At 36.2% G+C, this 21,037-nt stretch overlaps 1 protein-coding gene across 7 annotated transcripts in view; it reads left to right on the top strand.

The window, feature by feature from the left end:
- The window catches only part of LOC118163294 (cadherin-12), a 570,217-nt gene that overhangs the window by 320,805 nt on the left and 228,375 nt on the right, over positions 1-21,037 (top strand). For 3 of the 7 annotated variants that reach the window (XM_035319828.1, XM_035319829.1, XM_035319830.1), the window contains one exon: positions 16,413-16,556. The exons of 1 other annotated variant lie outside the window; for it this stretch is intronic. The gene's annotated coding sequence lies outside the window, so the exon portion shown is untranslated. Of the gene's footprint in view, positions 1-16,097; positions 16,557-21,037 lie in introns of those variants that run through there. 3 more of the 7 variants (XM_035319831.1, XM_035319834.1, XM_035319826.1) reach the window with 3 other exon arrangements.

The raw sequence follows: 21,037 nt of genomic DNA, 5'->3' as shown, positions 1-21,037 counted from the left end.
TTCAAAATTTTTTTCTGTTTGAACCAAAAAGGCCTTATCTTTGTATGAGTTTGTGATCTATCAGGAAGAAAATGTTTTAAAGTAGTTTATTTCAGAATTTTCAGGGTACTTTTTAAATTTTGTCTGATGTAAAAATCATTACATTTCAACTACTTATAATTTTAGTTTTCAGCAGAATTATACCTTTGCATGCAAGGTGCAATATCAAAGGTTCATATCATACTGCATGATTTCCTTCATTGTTCTCAGAGGGAACTGTTGTTCCTGTCACAGATTCCTCCATAATATCTTTAAGAGATCTTTTGCATGGATTGGTAAGCACGGCATGAAGTCAAAGCAGTTGTAGAGAGTTTATTTTTTATGGAAAGTATCCGCTGTATGAATGTGGACATGTGTGTCTGTGTTCAGTGTACTGAAGATACCTTTAATTTTTTAATTGATAGAATCACTGGTATTTGGAACATTTCCGAGTCCCAGGTGCAAGGGTGGTGTAGTTAATGAAGTATTTGCTTTCTAGTCAGCCTCTGCTGTCTGTTATAGTGATAGGGAGTAGATCTCAAATTTTTCAGCAGGAAAGACACTGCATTCAGTGGAAAGGTCAGGTTTCTTTGTTTTGTCAGTAAGAGAATATGTATCTGGCAACACTCAACTATTGTTTCCTTGAAAGTGGAATATGCGACCATTGTGACAGTGGAAGGAAATTGCTTGTTGCATTGCTTATTGCTGTATGAAAAATTATGGGAGTTGTACTGTATACCAAATTGAGGATAAGGCATTTACAGTGTGATTTCAAAAATGAGTGTGGAATATCCATATTGTTTACAGGAACAGCTATCATACATCTACACCTGACTGACATGAACTTTTTGCTGTGAAATTTTGATAGCTATCTCTCCCAGATTTTCTCTCCCTTCTGCCATATATGAAATGAACAGATTTATCCTGTGATGGTATTGTAGCATAAGCTTCCTTTGTTTAAAGGAGCACAGCAACTAATACAGGCTGTGTTCTCTTCCCATGGAACTTCTCTTTCAGTTTGACTTAGAGGTAGCAAGACTTCACGTCTAGTTAGAGGTGGAAATAGTAGGGGAGAGTGGCTGATATCTTATATTCAAAGTGCACCCTGTAATGAAAGCATACCTGTGAGAAAAGACTTAGTGACTGGTAAAATAACAGAAGTTAGATATGAAAGTAAATATATGTAGATTCATTCCTCATGTTCTATTCCTTCCCCCAGCCTGTGTTAGAGAAAAACATTTACAAACAGATCAAATCTGTCTAAGACTGCATTGATAAAAGCAAACAAAATTTTTAAAGAGTAAGTAATAGGAGACAATTTATGTAAAAGTTTTACTAGAAACTTACAGAAATACTATTAACTAAGTTAAGAAACTTAATGCTGAAGTTCCTATCTGTAAAAGATATCTCTACATAACTAAATGACACACTTTCAGTATGTCAGTATTTTATAAGATGTGTTTGGGATCTTAAAGAAGAATACCTATGCCTGCACTTTTAAATTTATTTACCAGGTAGTCTTTAGGTTAGTGGAAATGAATTTGTACTGCAGATGTACTGCATCATTATTGTAGTAAAGTGACATGGCATAACATTAGCTCAAAAAACACTACAGAAATGTATGCCTGATGAGCTAGGAAATCTAGCTGTAAAAGTTTGACAAGCAAAAAGAAAACGTTTGACCAGAGTGTCTCTTTTCAGAAAATAAGTATTTATTTTTTTTTTTCTGTACACTGACACTAAAGGAAGCTTATAGCAAGCAATGGTGGGATTTTGCTCATCTAATAGTAACTGCCTAAAATTTTGGCATCTGATCTTAGCAAATGTTCTAAGATCTTTTCATATTCAAAGGGGCAGAGATACACACCAGCCAAGAATGATAAATCTCATTTTCAGAAAGGTGTCTGTGTTCAGGTGGACAAAAACCTTCCTGATATTCTTAATTAATAATGGATCATTAGTAGCCTAAATGACTAGCTTAATTACTTATGATTGGTGGTTAATTACGAAAGTGCAAACTCAATGAAATAAATCACTCATGAGAGTCTTGTGCAGTTTAATGATACTTTAGGGTATCCAGGAGTGTTGCAACATTCTTCACTAGGGTACTCTTAAGTTGTGAAAATCTATAGACTTGCACCAAAGCAGACCTTCTGAAAACTTCTGAATACTTTGGTTTTCTTTACAGTATTGTATACTACATTTTCTTATAAATAAATCCATGTATATATAAATATGTATATATCACATAAATATTATAGCAATGAGTTATTAATAAGTTTATCATTTTAATTACATGTATATATGTATTATCTTTTTTTTTTTTTTTACTTTTTCAAGGGTTTTTATTCATAAGTAATTTCAGTAAACTATGGTTATAAACATGACTATGATTTAGAAGTCAGTCTTGGAAATGTTAAGATGAGATTTAATGACTTCATTGATTTTTTTTTTGACTCATCTGAACAAATAAAAATATTCTCTTAAATAAATATCTGCAAGGTCTGGCCCTTAATCTGCTGGTTTACAAATTTCATGTAAATAATCTCCCCTGTAATCTTCACTGGAACAACTTTGTTTGTGACTGTAGTGAAATGAATTGTAGGTTTTTTTGTTTGTTTGTTGTTGTTTTTTGTGGGATATGAAGGGCATGTTTTGCACCATTCCTTTGGTCTCAGAGCTATTGTTTGCTGGGTGTGCTATTGTAAAAAATGTATTTGGGCAGCTAGTTTGGAGTTAGCTCATTGTGCCCTGCTATGCTGTTACCAGTATTTGAGCTAATTAGGACTGACTCAGATATGTCTGTGTGAGTTGCAATCATTCCCAGTCTGCTTGTTATTGAGGATAAAATAATTCACAAGCTCTGGAGCAAGAATATTTGCATCTGATGTTTTACAAAATGTGATTCTCTTGAACTTTGTGGTATGGGATCAGCATTAAAAGTTTACTAACATATATAATGCCAAGTGGAAGTGACTGGAAATATGCCACTAGTGTTGAGAATGAGGCATAGAAAGAGATAGCATTATTGCTTCAAAAAGCAGTTCAGAAAAAGATGGGGGATTTTTTGTGCACACAGAAAGGAAGATAACTTATCAACTGAGCAAGTTTAAAAATGAAAAGTTGAGGTGAATGAAAGCCAAAATACTTTAAAAGCTACACAACTATTTAGAAGGGTCACTTATGCTTAATGCTTGTATAAGCATTTCACTTATATGGACACTCACTGAAAGGACTGTAAAAATCTGGTGGAAGAACAATAGCATATACTTTTAGAGATTGTCAGTTGCTGATGACATTGCCTGTGAATCTCTGATACGAGAGATTCATAGTTACAATCAGATACAGGATTTTTTCTGTCCTATCCTAGCCATTATTTCATTATTCTTTTTTCTCTGTTTTGAAGAAGATTCTTACAGTAATGTGTGTGGATTTATCATTAATCTCACGTGTATTTTTACCTAAATTAGAAAATTAATGACACAAATGCAGACGCTTTTTTCAATTCTTGTTTTCAAGTTTTGGTTTGGACTTCTACATTCACATCTATTTAATTAAAATAGAACTTTCTCTCTGAAGAAATAACACTTTCGGAATTCACCTCAGTTCAACGATATAGCACAGTAAATTAATTTGTTGTTACAACAGCATTCTTCTGCAGGTGCTTGCTTAGAGGCTGTTCTGAGATGTGTATTTTACCACTGTTTACAAGCTGGTAGAGTTTTTCTGTGAGTGTAAGTCTGTATTTAATTATTTTTGAGACCAAATTAGAGCAATATCATCCTGGTATCATGGTCATAGAGATAAGGATTATTTATTATTAATACTATGTTTTCTTCAACAAATTAATATTTCATTATTAATATTCCTCATGCATATGTAATTTGTATCTTTTATATCATTAGTGACATTGGACAAAATTGTTTTGGTTGATTGCAAATGTGCTGCTGTGCGAATGTCAGTTTGATAGAGTTTACTTTATTCCATGTTGTATAGCTTTAATTAAGCAATAAAAGATGACATCCAAAATAATTACATACCATTTCCTTCTTGAAGAATACAAAGCTAAAGCCTATACTAACATAAAGAAGGCTAGAAAAATAAAAATGACACTTTCCTGCTTAGCCTAGAATAACCTTTAATACTTGAAAATATTAGCATCAGAAACATTCAGATTATATTAACAAATTTTAATTAAAGATAAGCTGATATTTAAAGCTATTTTACTAGGTCTCAATATTTAAGTATGTGCCATACTTCGATAACCACTTTAATCTTACACTTTAACTTACAGCACTGCACTGTAAGCCCATAGCGCTGTCTATTTTTTTAATGAAGTAAGTAAATAATAATCACCTTTTAAAAGAATTCAGTTCCTAAAACAGTAATTAAGTTTCTATAACCAGTACTTCTGAGCTCCTTCCTTGCTCAGAAGCCTCCAAATATAATTCTGGACACATGTAAATAAACTCTGTCTCTTCCTATTTGAACTGAAATTCCTTGTGGGCTGGAAGTTCCCCAGTGTCCCCATGGCCACAGTGTCCCAGCCTGAGCCATGAGGCATGAAGCTTTTTTCAAAGCCGTGAGGCTCAAGAAACAAAATGAGACCATGCTTTAGACAAGCACATGGTCCTGCACCTGGTTAGCAGTAACCCCACACACCCCTCATGTACTGAGGGCTGACCAGCAGGAAAGCCGTGTTGCAGAAAAGGAGCTGAGTGTCCTTTTCTGCAACAAATTGAACCCAGCCAGCAATGTGCCCAGGGGGGCAACTGTCATCCTCAGTCTGCATTAGGAAAAGCAATACCAGCAGGTCAAGGGAATTGATCCTTCCCCTCTGTTTGGCACTGGTGGGACCCCATTTGGCATGCTGTGTCCATTTCTGGGCTCCCAGTACCAGCTAGATGTGAATATACTGGTTGGAGCCCAGTGAAGGGCCACCAAGGTAGTAAGAGAGTGGAAGAACATAACGTAGGAGGAAAGACTGGTTGATTAGGGTTGATTGGAATGGGTTGCTCAGGGAGGTGGTGAAGTCACCATCCCTGGGGGTGTTTAAGAAAAGGTTGGTTGTGGTACTTAGGCACATGGTTTAGTGGGTGATATTGGTGGTAGGGGGACAGTTGGATGAGTGGATCTTCAAGGTCTTTTTCCAACATTAACGATTCTATGATTCTAAGGAGAGAGGGCTAAGGGGAGATAATCTTGCTGCTCACCAAAAGGTTGGGCATAGAGATGAACCAGACTCGTCTCAAAACTGAACCATGAAAAGACAAGAGACAATGGACACAAAGCAGAACAAAAACAAACAAACAAACAAACAAACAAACAAAAAAAAGACTATGCATTAGGAAAGATGTATTCAGAGGGAAGATAAGCAACTAGTGGAATATTTTTTTCAGAGTTTTCATGTGAACAAGGCCCTGGGCCCAGCATGCTCAACCTGCTCCATTTTGACCTTGTATCATGGCCCCAAAGGGTCACTTGCTTTCATGGTTTTAGGGCTTGGGAAGCGGATAATTTTCCAAGATATGGAATAGGTATATCTATTATGTAGATAAATATTTTTCATTCTTAGGCCATGTCCAGACAGGGGGGAAACTTGAAGGAGGCAAGGAGAGCGTACTAGCGTGGCAGTACCCCACTCTTGCAAGCAGTGTATTTTATGGCACGTATGTTTCATTTGTGGTTGAAATTTAACAGGTCAGGTTTTTTTTTGCATTGTTAATCTCTCTTTATTCTTAAGAGAGATTTCTGTATTCTTGTATATCAGTGTAGTGTGGAAGTTTTGAATATATGAGTATATTAGAGACGGTTCACCATTTTGATTCTGTTGTCCGCCATCAACACAATACAGTATTGTACGAATAATGTCAGTCATAATAATATCATAGAGTGAAACTGGAACAAATATTTACCTTATCAGTTTTTGTAATGGAGCTATTTGTGGAGCAGAAAGCAAAACTTCTTGAGGAGGTGCAAAATGGTCGCTATTTGAACCAATTTTTTGTATGTATGATAAAATTCATGCAGGTCTTAGTGCTTTTTGAGGTTGTTTTCAGTCTTCAAGGAACATGAAGTACTTTGCATATATATATATATTTCATTATTTAGAGCATTTTAATATGGGTAGACGTGTAGTACACTTGTTGGGATTCTGCTCTAATCCAGAACCAATCCTCAAGTTCCTGTCAGCTGCATCAGAGCACAGTTTTTGCACTCAGATCACTAATTCAGTTCATGGCCTTAGCTTGGATAGCTCACATCCCCAGTCACTGTCCTAAATTGCAGGCAATGATGCATCTCTTACAACTTTAATTAAAAAAGTCTTCCTCCAAGCAATGCTATACAACAGTATTAACTCATGCTCCCCTGTACTCCTAATGCAGAGATGTCTTTCTGCAATCATGTGGGAGATCTGGTTAAAATGATTTTTTTATTGTACAGCTTGGAAAAAAAAATGGTGGGGTACTTACAGGATTGAGGAGAGGTTATTTCAAAAGCAGAAAAGCAAGGTTTAAGAAGTAAATCTGTTTTGTTCCATATAGTTTCATCTGAGATCTAGTCTTACAGATAGCATGCTTTTAGTGAGCCTTCCAGGATGCAAAATTAACCAGGCATAAAAATCCTACCTAACTGAATTTATGCCACTAGCATTGGACAGCCTTTGCATTTAGTTGATCCAATTTTTAGAACAGATAGCCCTACAACAAACAAGATGCCCAATAAATTCAATTTTTTTAGTTTCCTGACCTTAGTTTGGGGTTCATGGTTACTTTTATGATTTTGCCAGTATCTAAGAAATGACAGCATTTTTTTTTTTTTTTTAAGTGAAAGTGCATATTATTTTATTTGTCAGTTCCATTGTATGATTTGTGGATCTTTTGGAATATTGAGTAACTGAATAATGCACCATAGGGCTGCCCTCCTCTGGAATGTTAAATTCTTTAGTGGGGTCTTATGATTGTTTGCTGAGCCATCACCTTATTTGTCCCATTTGCCTTCATTTCTTTGTAGTTATAAGCCTCTTTCCCCTCAGTCTCCTCCCCTTTCTCTACTCTCCATGTCCTCAGGCAGGTCACTTGCCCTCTCTTCTAATGCTTCTCCATCTGTAAAATGGGAGTAATCAGAGTTGTTGGAAAGATTAATTAGTGAATTAATATTTGTGAAGCACTTGAAAGAAGAGAAGCACTAGATAAAGCCTAAGTAGTGTAATTATTATTCTCAGAAGTGCTCTCATGAATAGGGGAAAAAAAAAAAAAAAGATACAGGGTTTCTGCAAGCTGATTAATAATCAGTATAGACGATTCTCGAGATAGCTGACCATGGGCTAGTTGGCCATGCTTGTAAAGATACAAATTAAACATGAATGAATACAGATCATTTATTTAGGTAATTATACACTTAAGAGTTTATATTTTTAATATGCCATTTTTAACAGACTGTTAATACTACACATGTTCATCATTGATCCTGAATCACAAATTGCAGTGATTAGAGAAAACGCAACTAGGTGAACTTCAGATGTGAAGCCTGTACCTTCTAGCTTCCAAATTTTTTTACTGTGATTCTGTATATGTGAATGTCTTTTAAACATGATACTTATTACAAATGGAAATGGAACTGAGAAAGTAACTGAGAATAAATATTTTAAGGTAATATCCTACAGTCTCAGCATTGTATTGTGATTATAACACCATCTTCTCCCCTCTTCCCCCATGAAAAGGGAGGTAATTTCCTTGTGCTATAATTAAACCATCTTTCATTCCTCACTATTCAAAAAAAAGAGAAGCTAATGGCCCTAAATGAGCATGATCACATAATGATAACTCCTGTCCGGAGAAGATATAATTATTAACCTGAACATTTTTTTAATGTATTTTTTATAAATCATGTCTTCTGTGGCTAGAGAATTCTATTAAGTCTAACCACTAGAGGCCAAGTTGTATTACTTAACCAACTGTCTTAAACTATGTCATCTTAGAAAGAGATAAAGGGTGGTTGTGCTTTGTGGAAGCATGTTCTCATCCAACATAATGTTCTCATCCAAGCCCATAATAAAGAAACTGTTCCAGCATGTTCTGCACTAGCTTTTGGCAGCAAGCTGCAGTGAAGTAGAGTTTAACATGGTGGTACATCCTTACCTCTTTATTCCTTCTGTGGGAGATGGTATCCAAGGTTATTTTGCCAAACCATTGCCTCTGTTTCCTGAGTGAAGGGGCTGCAGCTGAGACTTGCTCTAGCTTGGGATACCTGAGGAAAGGAAGCTCCTTGTTTTCTTGGTTCTCCTGCCCCCTTCAGTTTCCTAATGCCTACAAGTCAGTTTCACATTTCATGTCATGATCTGATTCTGTGTCTTCTGAGCTTTTAAGATGCTCATATTGATAGATCCCATTGGAAATAATGATTACAGGATGAAACAATTGTGAAGACAGTTTTTTATTATTGCCTTTTCATTCTTACATCTCTGCTGAGCATCTAAGGGAAAATTTAGGAAACTTAACAATCATCAAGGCCCAAGAGACCAATGTTTTTGAAGTGCGGGATAGGATCAAAAAACAAGCTGATGAGGATTAACATGCAGCTGCAGAAGTAAGTGATGATTTTATTCAGAACTCTTGCAGACTATAGATAAGCAGAATTCATGGGGTCCTAGTATGTGCTGTACGTAATGGGAGGGGATAAGAAAGGTTTATGATGTGAGTGGTAGAAACAAGAAGCAAATTATGCAGAGTTAGGCCCTGCTAATCAATGTCAGTGTCTGTGTACTGGATTGAAATCTTTGTGTTGCTTGGTATCAAAAAAAACAAGATCGATATATATTATACATTTCAGTTTCTTTATGTTACGAAAGCCATTTATTACACACTTTGATGTGGTGAAATGCTTTCAGGGTAATGGCTTTGCCATTAGGACCATTGAAGGGACTACATTACTTGCATCATGCTTACATTTCTTGAAAGGCTCTACAGGTTCTGTTCTTCTGAGAAGACTGGGATGGGGGACTTCTTTGCCCTTACACCAACTTGGCGTGGTGTAGTTTGGGTATTCTCTCAGCAGAGTGCAGACTAAATGTTAACTACCATTGTGATACGTGAAGGGAGAGTGCTGACCCCAGGTGAGAGCTGGTCTTGCTGACAACTGTTCCCATCAGCCTACTTTTTTAGGGCTTGGAATCAAAATGATATTGCAGGTATATAGCCTAGCCCAGCCTTATTCCCAACTTGCTACTCAGAAGGGAATTGCCCTTCACAGGCAAGAGTCTGATGTCTGTTACCTAAGAGAAGACTTGCTTCAGAGCATTAAAAACAAGAGAGAACCAGGAATAAATAACACTTTTGAGTCAGGTTCCTTTGGAGTGTTTCTAGCTCCTCCTGAACAGTAGTTGAGGAAATGTGATTCTAACAGCAATTATGTCAGAACTTCATTCCCTTTCCTACCTAAGAGGTTTTTACTTCTTCTAATATTTCTGCAACTTCTTCTAACACTTCCAGAAAAGAGACATAAAAGGAGGAATGCTAAGAGAAATTAGGAAAATAATTCTTGGAGAAAAATATAGATGGATCTCGTAGTACTGGAAATGTGTAAGGAGAAGCATTAATAAGAAATGAGTAAGTGGAAAGAGAGCATATTAAGGTAAGAAACAATGTTTCATATACCTAGTGAATAAATAAAATAACTTGGAGAGAAAATGCAGATTTCTGAAGAATTAAACAAACAAACAAACAAAAAATACAACAAACCAAACAAATATATATATATATTAAAAGATTACATACTATGACTCTGACATGGACAGACTGAAAAAGAGAAGAGGAGCATCACAAAAGGAAAAACTGTCAATTATAAAATTAAAAGTAAACAACAAAACAAAACATAACAATGAGAACAAGAAGAAAGAAAATAAACCCCTAAAGTTAGAAGACTAAAACTACTTAGAGTCATCCAAGTTAGGTTTACAGGAAATTTTGATTTAATTAAAGTTTGAATTTACTACTAAACATTTCTGTGCTTTTCCAGAAACCAACAAAGTCTGAACAACCAAAGGCAGAGGTGTTGCCGCCACCTCTTACAATCTGATTTTCTCTAGGTATTCTAAAAGATCTGTAGTTCCCCTGAAAAATGGACTGATATGACACTTTATGACTCTGAAAATGTGGTCCTTAAAGTGTGTTAGATTTATAGTATTAGTCTGAGTAAATAGCAGAGCAGGCTTCAGACATAAAAAATGCCAGGGAGTATCCCAAAACTAAATTGCAGTTCAGTTTTGTCCCCTTCAAGGGGGCAAGCAAACCCTCCTTATTCAGACAGATGGAAACATGGAGGCCAATGGTTAGGTATAAGATATTTATGTGGTTACAGGCAGTATATTGCATCCTTGCACACTTCCTGTGTGCAGGGATGCAATATAATCCTGTGTCCTTCCTCTCTCCCCTGTCCTCACATGCTAACGCAAGTGAATAGCAAAAGGCAGTCAGCAGACAGAGATTTTACTGGGAAGTTGTTGTACATTGCTGCTGAGACAGGTCATACCACAAATCATTGTTCCCTTCACCTGAACAAGAAGGATGTGAGGGAGGAATTGTACTTTAGAAAGGATGTCCCTGAGTCATTCTATCTCCCACACTCTCCTGTGGTGCAACTTGCAGGACACTCCAGTTTTGCTTTTATGCTGAAAGAAGCTATATAGCCCCCAGCAAAAGAAAGACCCAGACCAGAAATTACATCTCACACTTTGCTACAAAACCATGCCCCTGGCTACTGCTGTGTAACATGTTTCCAGTTGAACCATATAGGTGACAGCAGAGGTAAACTAACTTCAGCTACAAAATTTCCCCTGTCCTGTAGAGTACATCATAATATTCCTGAGGATATCAGTACACAGAGAAAGATAATACAGTACAAAATTGGGATTCCGTGTTTTAACAAAACAGCCTTTATAGTTCTTCAGGGTTTATGTGGCAAGTTTTGGTTGCCAGGGGGCTGAAGGGGTGGCCTCTGGGAGAAGAGTCCAGAAGATGCCCCATGTTAGATAAGGGTCAGTTGTTATACAGTCGTTACACTTTTGGAAATGTTCTGTTGTTGTTTTAGGAACCTCCAAAACTTGCATTTATTTCTTTATACATTTTTTAGGAGGCATACTTTTGCCTCCTAAATGTCTCCGACATTGTGGGGATGCCTCCAAGGAAATAGTGCCAATGTTGAAATGTGTCAGTCTACCACCCTCACTTGATAAAAGTGTACAGTGAAGCTCAAAGCGCACATAGCATAACATAATTGGAAATGTCTTACAGCAATATGTTATACTACTTTTCTTATCTTTGGAAGTTTGGCCTAAGCAAAAAGAATGGTACTGATTACTATTGCTAAACTGGGATTGAGAACAGTGGTCAGATAAGGACAAGAGTTCTTTGGAGTTGTCTGAGTCCCTAGAACTACCAGAAGAAAAAGCCTGATGAAGTGAACAGTTTTCCAGTGAGTATGGCTAGGATTCAGCCACTTCCTTCTGTCCAGATAACAAGACAATATCTTTACCTTAACATCCACACCATTTAACATGACACTGAACTAAAGTGCTGAATATTCAAGATTATACTCTTTGCTAGATGCAATCAACTTTGCTGTGTTGTCTGTACTCACTATGGCCAGAAAGTCTGGAAAAGACAATGAATCATATATATATTAAAAAAAAAAAAAAAAAAAAAAAAAAAAGTTGGATAAAATTGCAAGAATCTTTGGAATCTAGTATAATATTAATTGATGACAAGTTGTATCGCTTTGCATGAGATCTCACTAAATTCATAAATTTGCTGTACAGTTCCACAGTTCCACTTAAATAAATGGAACTATGTAAGCCAGATGAGAATTTGGAGTTGAATCTGCTCAGCATCTGCTTTTGAAATTAATGAGGATTAGAGTAAAATTCCAGTGCTAAAATGCAAGGCAATTGTCAGATACTATTGAGAGTTATCTAGTCTGGTTGTCCCTGGCCACCATGGAGAAAAAATGTGGAAATTTCCGAAATGTGGAAATATGTTGTTTGTGAAAGTTCAAATGGTTCACTTCAAAGCATTTTTAATGTCTTTAGGTAGTTTATTATTGATATGCATATCTCTGGAGAGGTGAAGAATAAAGGTGATTTCACTCTCTCTCTTATTATAAAGTATTTATTCTGCAGCTTTTGCTGTTATCCTAGAGTATTCCCACACCTGATTTCTGGTTACTCTCATTGCAACCAAAATGAAGTAGACGACACCTGTTTTTGTTAATTACTTATTAAAAAGAAAGAAATTACTGAGCAAATTGAATTTCTTAGTACATTTTGTGGAGTATGTTATCTTTTTTTTATACCAAAGAATCTTTTCAGATGTAGAATAAATAATAATTCTGCATGTTGAATCTATCGGTACATGATTGACTTCTAGTTTACTCAGTTCCTGAGCATAACAAAGCTAAGGCAACTACTGTGTGAGTGATTTGGTCCAGCTGAAAATTTATGAATGTGGTGGTTTATTGTTGATTCCTTCAGTGTTCACACAGAGTAAAAGGCCATAGAATAATATTGTTGAGTTTACAATTGATGCATGGTGATGTATGGTGCTACACTGGTTTGTGTTTCTGAACTGAAGATGTTTACATGATAGTAAGAAAATTTCACTGGAATAATTTACTGCTTCTGGCCTTCAGTTTATTCAAATGATGAATTCGGGAAATACATTTTTTTGTTGTTGTTGTTTTTTGTTTGTTGTTGGTTTTTGTTTTTTGTTTTTAAAGCTATTCATCTGTTAAATAAAATCCCAAACATCTAAGTTATTCTTTTAATAAAACACAAGTATCTAATGACCTTGATAGCAAAAATATCATGGCTTATGCAATGCTGCTGTAAAGGTCTTATAAATTTTACTACTACATTATATTATTTGGTAGAAGATTTTTTGCCATCAGTAGTATCTTCTCTTGTCTGTGAGGTAATAGTTTTAGTTGTTAATGAGGAACAGTCTTGAGAAAATCAGATTTTTGTTTTGTATACATTTGAAAACCTGTTGTGACTTTAAAATTTCCTCGTATATAAATATATATGTATTAGTTCTTTGCCACAGTCATGGCTTGTGGTAATAAATTCAAAAGGTTAATTACAGATTGCATAGAAAATTATTCCCACCCCCCTTTTTTTTTTGTCCACTGGTTTAATGTACTGTCCCCTCTGTATAAGAATGATGAGTTAAGGAGGATGTCTAATTTTTAGTATCTATATGATTATATTAGCCCCTTTTAAAAACATGCTTTTCTGATCATTTTTGCTCCCTGCTCTTAACAATCTTCGTCCATTTATGTAGGTGATTTATAAGAATGGAATTCAAAATCTTGAGTTATATTTAGGATGGGGAATAAGACCCAGGACAACTGACTTTCATTCTGTTGTTTAGACTGCAGGAAGACTTAAAAGTGATTCAAATACTGTTTCCTTTTGTCAACACTGAATTTAAAATTCTCATTTCTTGCCCAGTTGTCCAGGTCAACAGTAAGTCCCAGTAGTTTCTGCACAAACTTAAATCATGTTGTCTCTTCAAATTTTGTCACTTCATACTTCAGTCCCTTTTCTGGACACTGTTTTCTCTTTCAAACCTTTACTTGCAGTAGTAAAAAATTAAGATAATTCATTTACGTCCTATGGACTTCTAATGACTGCTGACTTCAAAACCTTAAAAGGACAATCAGAATAGTAGGTTAGAAACAAAACAGTATTATGAGACTGGATTTTTTAGTATAAAACTACCAAAGGAGATTTGAGAAGTGGTTAATAAAAGGAAAAGTATTCCTGACACTGAGATCTACTAGGTTGTTTAAGAAAAGGGTGGAAGATTCCATGGCTGGTGAGAATAGGGACTCGACTAGACATAATGGTAAGAAACCGGTAACTGGAAGCTTTCACAAATGGCAAAGAAGTTGTCAAGATTATCTTAATAATGCCATTTTCATATTCAATTTCTTTGATTGTATTTGAAATCATAAATAAAACGGTGTGTGTCTGTGGTTTAATTATTTCATAAAGGATGCCATGTCATAACAAATAAGACGATAAATGTTGGGATGACTTGCTGTCCCTTCTGCAGTACAAATTTATGGGTAAAAGCAACCTCTTTTTCCATGAGGGTTTGTAGCAGCAAATAACCTTAGTCTTGACACATGAAGCTCATTTAGTCAAGCTCAAGAATATGTTTACCTTTCTTATTAATACGTGTAAAAACCTTCTCAGTTGAATAATCGTTATTTTTTTATTAGTAGTCCCAGGTGAAACGACAGCCTCTGTACAATAGGCATTCTGTAAGTCATATTAAAAGATATTCTATGTTCTAAAAAAATTACTGTCTGAATAAGAAATATTGCTAAATACAGTCCTATTACTCAGATTTTGCAAATGAGAAGCTTTTGTTCAGTGCAAATAGAGAGGCGCTTCCAGAGGAGGATCTCTAAAATCATTAGCTACCACTGTTAGGGCACAAAAGTCAGTCTCTTCCTACTGACCATAGGGGGAACACTTAGCTTAGATTTATTGCCCGTTTCTCAGGCATTATAGTTAGGGTAACAACAGTTAGGGTGACAAATAAATGTCTTCTGTCTTGTCTGTGTTATGCTAAATACATTTGAGGTTCAAACATTTATGGTTACTTCTGAGTGATCTAAGTCACGTGATAGTGTTTTCTCTGTAATAATTAGATTTCTGATGTAAATGCCTGCAGAATGTATGTAGTCTAGTTCCTCTGTCATTGAGTTAGGCACTGGAATAGGCTTCCCAGGGAAGGGGTTCAGGCACCATCCCTGGCGGTCTTTAAAAGACGTTTAGATTTAGAACTTAGTGATATGGTTTAGTGGAGGACTTGATACTTCTAGGTCAGAGGTTGGACTCGGTGATCTTGGAGGTCTTTTCCAACCTAGGTGATTCTGTGATTCTGGGTTAACAACTTAAAAATTGCTTTATTGACCACTCATTCCACTACAATAAAATTACACTAATTTACTCAAAGAATGAATAAAAACAGATCCTAAGTAAATTTGGTTAAGAATCTCAGTAGATGTTTATGATTATCGTTCTTTCAGCATTTAAAAAGTAACATATCATAGAGTTTGCATTGCAAATGTAGGTTCCAAATCTAAAATGTTATCCATCTCCACTGGTGTATCAGACCACTATTACTAAATATGATATCCTGTGAACTCCTCTCTTAGCCACAAACTGGTATTTCCATGGACAAACCTGAATGGAAAATTGAGTCAAAGGGCTAACACTGTAACTGTTGACCCAGAAGTGAGAAAAAGCAGATGAAGATGGTCATAAAAGCTTGCATACTTTGGCTGGACTGATTTGAGCACATTGGCCTGAAAACTTAGTATTACACGAGTCTAGTTTCTGTATTATCCTAGAAGCAAAAATAGGTAACAAATACACCTCATTCTTCTCTTGCTCTGTTTTTTTTTTTTTTTTCCCCATCTAAATTTAAGCTATCACCTTTAACAGATTTGTTTGTATCAGTATAAGTGAAAGGCAAATTAGGTCCTTTAAATGCATTCCCTGTGTTTTGTTTGTTTTTCTTCTTCTACTACAAGCGTAGAAGAGAACTTGTATTTTTGTGCTTTACTACTGATTTTATCTCTGTCTTCAAGAGTCCTTTCTGTAATAATTTGGCATTCCTTCTCTTCATTTTATTTAAATTGCCACATACACTTGTTAAATAATCCTAGCCTGTTTGGGTTTTGTTGTTCCTTTCTTTTCCTTTCCATGGTGATTGATTGCCATCTGGGGGCTAACATGAGCCCACCATGCTAATTTCACTTACTCTGCCCATTAACTGCTATTGTCCCCAGGGTCAGAGGCAAATGTATGAAGCCACTTTATCACTCAGCTTACAGAACATCTCATACAGTGAGCCTTGTATTACGAAACGGCTACATCAGCCTCTAATTACTCAGCTCTACCCTGTGTTGAATGCTGGTGCACCTTGAGAAACAGCATGCAAAAGCACATGTGTTTAAGTCCTCAGATGGTTAACATTGTGCATAACCTCCTCACAAATTACAGCCTCAGCTGCAGCACATCCATTAGTCTGGAAGAATGAAGATTCCCAAGTGGCCCTGGTGCCTTTCCCAATTCCCTTGCGACCCACCAATCCTCTCTGTGCTTTCTCTGCATGTAGGGAGTGTTCAGAGCTAATCAGGTCAATGATCATCTCACGGCTCAGGGGACATGACAGGAGCCTATCACAGCAGTTACACGATCTTCCAGACCTGAGCACACTTGCTGAGAATCTCATGTTAAGAAACATAGCTTTGGTGCTTCTTCTCTCACTCCCTAGGAACCTCTGAGGATTTCAGCTCATCTTTCTCTCTCTCTCCTTTAGACAGTGAAGAGTTCAACATAAATGAAAAACAGGCAGAGCAGTATGCAGCAACCCGGAGGGTGTTGATTGAAACTTAGATTACCCCCAAATCACTGTTGATTTGACTGATGCGCCAGCTTTACCAGAGAAAAGATTTCAATTAAGGTAAGTGCTGCTTTATCTGGCTGACTGCATCATGCTGAATTTCTGCATTGAAAGTTCAAACTAAGTAAACTGACAGTCTGCACTGCAGCAAGGGAGTCCGTGCCGTGTGTCAGGAAAGGGCTCAGGGCAGAGGCAAGTGTCCTAGCATGGAACCTGTGTCTGGGGATATGCAGATTTTAAGCAGCTGCTTGTGAATGGCTGCAGTTATTTCTGATTCGGTGGCACCCTGAAGCTTAAAAAAATGTTAGAAATGTGCAGGGGTGTGAGAGGGGAGGAGGAAAGACAAGCACACTTTCCCCCTTTGTGCTTACTACATTTATTTTGGGAAGCACTACAACTGGAAAGCAAAAGTACATTATAGTAAAACTTGGTTCTGAGCAAGGAGCTTTGTTCATTTGCAAGCAGAAACTCGTAGACAAAAGGCTTCAAAGTTCCATGGCATTTAAATGAGACAGAAAGGGATTTTCGAAATGAGAGTTGAGAATATGCATGCAGCTTTCCATGTTACAGCCAGACTGAGGGCTGCGACTCGTGTGTGGACTGCTATACTCAGCAGCTGATGGATTTTTGAACAGTTCCTTTTGCAGAATTAGCAGTTCTTTTAGGGGAGAAGTGTGAGCGGGGGTGCTGCTTCAATACGAGTGATCAGAAAATGAAATTGGTAGTTGCTGGGAGAAGAAAAAAAAAGTAGTGTTTGATTGAAGAGGAACGGGACACATTTTTCATGGGGTGATAGAGTGTGGCATATCAAAAGAGATATACTGATGATTGAAGATCTTTACTTGAAAAACAACAACAACAACAACAACAACAACAAAGAGTAGACGAGAAGAGGCTATCTTGAAAGATTAAGTGATTAATAAGAAAAACTCAAGGATGCTTATGCAGCCCGGAGTTAGTTAAGCAACCCAGTGTATCTATGGCAAATCCACACCAACGTGTCTAAAATGAATTGGATTTGATAGTCTGAGTCAGGTGTACATTTAATATCTATGCTGTCAGGGATAACTGAGGAGCTAGTAAACAGCCCAAACTTTTTAATGTTGTAGGGGACAAAAATAAGATCTGTTGTCAGTGTTCTTCCTGTCACCCACAAAAAATTACACATTGTCTTTAAAAACCTGTCATAATAGGGAGAGCAGATTGATGAAAAGTGAATTGATTCCAAATCTTGCTGTCTTAAACAGATGTTTAACTCCTAGGCAGCTCCCAAGCACTTTCTTCACCCCATCTCTTCCTCCCCCAATCCCCCTGAAAAAGAAAAAATCAGGGAAATGTTGGTTACCTGCATGTTTGTTATTTATTCCATTAGCTTTTTCAATGAGAAATACCAAGCTGTCTTTCTTACAAAAATATAAGCATATTGGAAAATGACTTGAGGTTTTGGGGAAATGTACTTATAATACTGATGGTTTTAACAATGTATCAGTATTTTCTCTAAGTTCTGCATTTTATAATGGTAATTCAGTATGTCCACTGTTTTCTTGGAAAGGAAGTTCGTTTGGGAAGTAGTTACAGGCACTGATTCATCTTGGTGTAGCCTGTGGCTCACTTTTTCCACGTTACATTAATATGGCATTTACTGAGTTTTGTGCTGTTTGAGATGCAAGTCTTGACCAGGCTAGAAATACTTGAATGCATAAATCAGCTGCCATTATACCTGTCTTCTATGATTTTTCTTTCATGAATAATCAATGGTTTCCCAGCATAATTAGTATTCATTAATACACATCAGAATATTCATTAAAAAAATCCAAAGACAATAACTTGATGCATTGCAAGGGAAAAAAATCTGGAGTAAACAATTCGTATGCAGTTGCAGACTTCCAGGTAATTTGCAAATAGCAGCAACTTCCATTCCAGTCTCTCACAGGCACTGACTATAAACACTGTTTGACATGATGGCTTTGTTCCCCTTTTGTCTCACAAAGCTGTTGCTGTAAGTAAAAAATAAATAAATCACGCTTTTGTGGTATTGTGTCTGTGGGTTTCTAAACAAGTCTTAATGCACTTACATCCCTATAATTATTTTAAAAGAACAGATGTTCTATCTGCTTCTAATTGAAGAGCACTTACATTCCAGTATACTAGCCTCAGAGATTGTTTGAGATGACAATTCACCAAACACTGGGATATGCTGCTTTTCCTTGTGTTTTCCTGTGTTATGATAAAACAGACCTTAATGTTACTGTTATTTTCTGGCCTCTTCCATTAGTGGACTGTGGACACATTCATATGTATTGGCCATCCAAAATGACCTCAGCAATATGGGGAATTTAATTCATCATTAAACGTCATTAATGTTTAAACGTCAAAACATCATTAAATTGGGAGCATCTGACTCACTGAAGCTTTTTTGACTTGGTAAGCATAGGAATACAGGTTACACAAGAAAGCAGTGGCAGAGACATCTATATAGCCTAGTTTCCCTCTCTCAGACTCTTTTTTTTTCTTTTTTTTTTTTCTCTAAAGCCATATCAAATAGTATTAAATATACATCTGTATGCAGAGTTCAGCTTTATTTCAGATAATTGAAATATATAATAAATATTATATATATAATAAATATATAAATAATAATAATTATATATAATAAATATAAATAAATTGAAATATATAATAATAATGCTTCTTTGAATGAGGCCAGCATTAAATTTTGTTTCTCAAGCTGAGTCTCCTTATTATCAACAGAAGACTAAGACTGCTACCTGGCCCAACACTATTAAAAATAATTAGTGTTTCATACTAATGCTTTAATATTTTAAGAGTTTTCCTTTTTTTTTTTTTTTTTTTTTTAAGGAAGTTTTCTAAATTGAGGTTCAGAATGGGTTAAAGCAAAGGGAGCTCTCTGCAAGATGATATAGAACCAACCACCAGCCACAGAAAAGCAAGCAACGATTCTGCTAAAACTGTGATAGTGATACATGAAAAAGAAAGCATGTTAATTACTACAGTTAATAATTCAGAAAATGTAAGGTAAAGAGTTATATTTTGTCATTTCAGGAGGAATGGGTGAAAGCGGTGTAGAATAAACTTCAGGGGCTACTGAGTTCCCCCCAGTTTCTTTTCTCACAGCTCTATGAAAAGCTCCCCAAAAGGGGGGCTTTTTAAGCTCAGTGTTATTAACATGCCTTTGCAAATTAACATCTGCTTTCCCAGGAAGACCCTTGTGTCCCACCACACTCTTCTTATCTCTATAACTCTTGTTAATTTCGTAGTCTGGTTCTCAAGCTCTTAGTCTTGCACGTCTTCTGGTACAGCTTCTGTTTCTTCCTAATGATTCTTTTTCTCTTTTAATTCTGTTCTTCATAGCATTCTTTCTTTTTCTTTTCCTTTTCTTCATCTACCATAAGGTAGTGCTTCATCACTTTTGTATGCATTCTTTTCTTTCCTTTGGTGTTGTTAGGACATCATTTTTCATTTGATCCACGTATGTAAATTCTTCTCTTTTACTGAAACAAACAAACAAAAAACTGAAAACACTCTAGTACTCGAATGACATATATGCGTTCAAACACTCTACCATCTCAGCCATCCTTTTTTTTTCTGTTTTGTTCTATTTAATTGTTCTAGTTTTACACTCTTCATGTCAGAGGCTATTATCCCAGTGTCAAGTCAGTAGCGAACACAAGAAGAGCCAGTTCTATTTCCAGCTTTGGGGTCTATGTGTATATTGACACTAGAAATTGAGTGCTCTTAACTGGTTCATGAAGACAAAGCTCTGCAAGGTTTAACTCATATTTCCCAGGATGACACTGTTCTTGCACAAGCATACGCTGGAGTTAATAAGAAACATACATTGCAGAGTATATACATAAATGCCTGCAAATACTTAAGATTATAGGGGTTATTATTTTCAAGCCATTGTGAGACTTGCACCTTCTGAATGACTTCTCAGACTCATAATTAGTTGATACAGAGGAAATGAAGTGTTTGTTACTACTTTTTCTTCTCTTTATATGACTCTTTGTCATAGATGCACCAATGCACCATATTAAAGAATTAGTTTGAAACCTCTGTCTTCTTTTGTATTAATGCTTTCACTAGGGTCCATTTGTTTTACAGAGATGTAGCTCATTGATGGCATTGGGTGTGGCATGTGTCACTGGAAGAATATTTGCTGAGACAATAATTCTGTAGTAAGCCAGCAAAAGTTTGAAGCTTCAGTGGCATTTTCAAAGGGAGAAAGCTTCAGTCTGCTTTCTTGTTGAACCTTCAGTCCTGGCAGTTTGGGGGGAAAAAACAAAATCTGAAGAAAAATCTTTAATGTAGATGATTTCTATATCAAAGTAAAATACAAACCTTAATTGCCATATTTATTACCAGACTTGGTATTTAGCAAAAGTCAAAGACATATGTTTTACAATGCCAGTACCGAAATGGATTGTTTAAAGAGGCTTCTTCTCTTCCAGACATATGGGAGCTAAGATACTGCATCATGAGAGTAGGTCAGGTTACAGGCACACCTGTGCTACAATTTC

Source organism: Oxyura jamaicensis, chromosome 2 (assembly GCF_011077185.1).
Source record: "Oxyura jamaicensis isolate SHBP4307 breed ruddy duck chromosome 2, BPBGC_Ojam_1.0, whole genome shotgun sequence".
Classification (NCBI taxonomy): Eukaryota; Metazoa; Chordata; class Aves; order Anseriformes; family Anatidae; genus Oxyura; species Oxyura jamaicensis.
This window is presented reverse-complemented; position numbering and strand designations above follow the sequence as displayed.